Source organism: Accipiter gentilis, chromosome 35, assembly GCF_929443795.1.
Source record: "Accipiter gentilis chromosome 35, bAccGen1.1, whole genome shotgun sequence".
Lineage (NCBI taxonomy): Eukaryota > Metazoa > Chordata > Aves > Accipitriformes > Accipitridae > Astur > Astur gentilis.
Genome location: NC_064914.1, coordinates 5,414,308 through 5,417,070, shown reverse-complemented (window position 1 = coordinate 5,417,070; position 2,763 = coordinate 5,414,308).

The following is a 2,763-nucleotide window of genomic DNA, read 5'->3' as shown; positions in this document are numbered from 1 at the left end:
GGTGTCTAAGGGCGGGTGAGCGGCTGCAGCGGCGGGCGGTGGGCGTTCGGGCCGGGGGCCTGTTTTGGCGGGGCGCGGGCGCGCACGCAGATGGAAATGAGAAAGATTTGCAACGGTGTCGCTAACGCCGCTTTCTCTGTTACAGCCCGGGTGGTCGGCCGCTTCGCCGTCCGGCCTGCGCTCCGTGCCTGCCTACGGGCGATGGGCTCGGCTCCCGGTCGGACCCGTCCCTGGGAAAGCAGCAGCGGAGGTAGCCCAGTGATGAGGCCGCCGCCGCCGCCGCCGCCGCCGCCGCCGCCGCCGCCGCCCCCTCCTCCTCCGAGCCGGGAGGGACCCGATCAGGTACCGGTCACGACCGAGGGTCGGGGAACGCGCGAGGGCCGCGCGACCCCTCGTCCGCCCGTCACGGCAGAGCCGGACGACCGGGACGAACCGGCTTTTGCTCGAAGGTCGGTGGATCGAGAAGAGGCCCAGCCCGGGAGAGACAGGGTGCAGGGCCGCCGCCCGCCAGGCTCTACAGCCGCCTGCCCTCCTTCGGCGGGCCGGCCGGGCTCGCCACGGCGGACGGGACGGGACGGGACGGGACGGGGACCGCCGCCACCTCTGCCCGGTCCGCGGGCCCTGACGGCGAGACCAAGAATTAAAAAAAGGCGGGGGGGGGCCTGGGGAGGAAAGGCCGAGAAAATAAATAGATAAGGAAATGATAAGGAAAAAGGCACGGGGTGCGGGGGTTGCGCTTCCTAACGCAGAACTCATCAGGGACAGGGGCGGGTGGGTGGTCTGCAGGGAGGCCGGCCGGCGGGGGCAGGGCCGGCTTAGGACAGCGATTCAGCTGTCGCTCCCCGCGAATTGTTGATAGAACCTGACGAGCGCCGGGCCTCCGGTTGAGGAACTTCCGGTAAGGAAGGATGAACGAACCTCCGGTAACTGAGGCGTGGATTAATAGTTTTTCGACAGGGCGACACGGGCCGACTTCTGCCGCAGTGAATTAACATCCGCCGGGTCGAGCTCACGTGCGTAGCAAGCAAACAAGTCGGTCGAGAGACGAGCGCCAGGTGAGGAACGGCAGCCGGCCTAGGGAAGGCGTGCGCGCGTCATCCTCGGTAATGACTGAACGAGTAAGCATCGCTCGACAGCAAAGGGCGACAACGAGGTGAGTGAGACTGACGCGGCGTAAAAGTCTAATAAGCAATTCGGGCGCGATAACGCAGGGGCCGGAGCACGCTAACGTTGACCAAGAGCGTCGCAAGGTCCTAAAGGAGTGCCGCAATCGAACCTTCGGAGTCGGCGATTCGTACGACTTGCTACGACTCGTCGAGTCGCATTCCATCCGCGACGATCCGCTGGTAGGTACGGACGGACGGACGTAGGTACGTATCCGTTCCCTGGCGATTAACGCAGGCATGCAGGCCTTGCGCGCGTGAAGGAATGAGTTTTGTTAGCTGTTTAATGAACTGCCAGAAAGGCTATTGCCGCGTCGCGTTAAATCGGTCGGTAGGGAACGATCCGTACACGTTACGACCCAGCGTTGCTCCTCAACTGTTAGCAACTTCGATCGATGACGATTCATCGCGTATCGATTACTCTGTATTCGTTTAGGAGCGAATCCCACGCCGACGGTAGGACGCGGTACCCCGACGGCCACCGACTCGTACGGTACAGAGACGAGAGCGCAGCGTCGGCGCCGCCTCTTCCCGAAGAAGTCATTCCTTACCGATAGAGTACGCCGACTGCGGGTAACGATGGGCTCTCACGTTTTTGACGCGTGCCCGCCCGCGAGCGAGCGAGCGAGCGAGCGTGCTAAAGGACGAGATGTCGGACATGAGAAGTTTTCAAGAAGTGGAATCACGGAGCGGTCTTAGCAAACGAATCGGGACCAACCAGCCCGGAGCGCGGCCAGGCAGCGCAGGCCGACCCCTCGGCGTGGCCAGCTTTGCCCGGAGGCACAGGTAAGGAGGCCAGGCCTAGCCCGGAGGACCAGCCAGGGACACCGGGTCTACCCGGGAGCGCCAGTAGGGATACCAGGCTGGCCCCCAGAGGGTCAGGTAGGGGGGCCAGGCCTACCCCGGAGCGCCTGTAGGGACAGCGGGCGTACCCCGGAGCACCGGTAGGGGTACCGCTGCAACCCCGGAGGATCAGGTAGGGACGCCATCCACCCTGGAGCATCGGGTAGGGATACCGGGCCTACCCCGGGGGGGGGTTCAGGTAGGGAGGGCGGGTCTAACCCCGCGCGCCTGTAGGGACAGCAGGCGTACCCCGGAGCACCGGTAGGGGTACCAAGCCTACACCCGGAGTACCGGGTGGGGGGAACGGTCCTAACCCGGAGTACCGGGTGGGGGTAACAAGCCTACCCCGGAGTACGGGCTGGGGGTACCGGTCCTACCCCGGAGTACCGGGTGGGGGGTACCTGTACCACCCCGGACACTCGGAAAAGGGACGCCAGACCAAGCCCGGAGCATCAGGTAGGGAGGTGGGGCCTTTCCCATCGAGTCAGGCAGGGAGGCCGGGTCTACCCGGCCCGCCCGGGCAGGGAGGCCGGCTCTACCCCCTCCGCCCACGCGAGCCGAGAGGCCAGGTCTGCCCGGCCCGCCCGGGCAGCGAGGCCAGGTCTAACCCTCCGCCCCACGCGGGCCGAGAGGCCAGGTCTGCCCGGCCCTGCCGGGCAGAGAGGCCAGGTCTGCCCGGCCCTGCCGGGCTGGGAGGCCAGGTCTGCCCGGCCCTGCCGGGCAGGGAGGCCAGGTCTACCCGGCCCTGCCGGGCTGG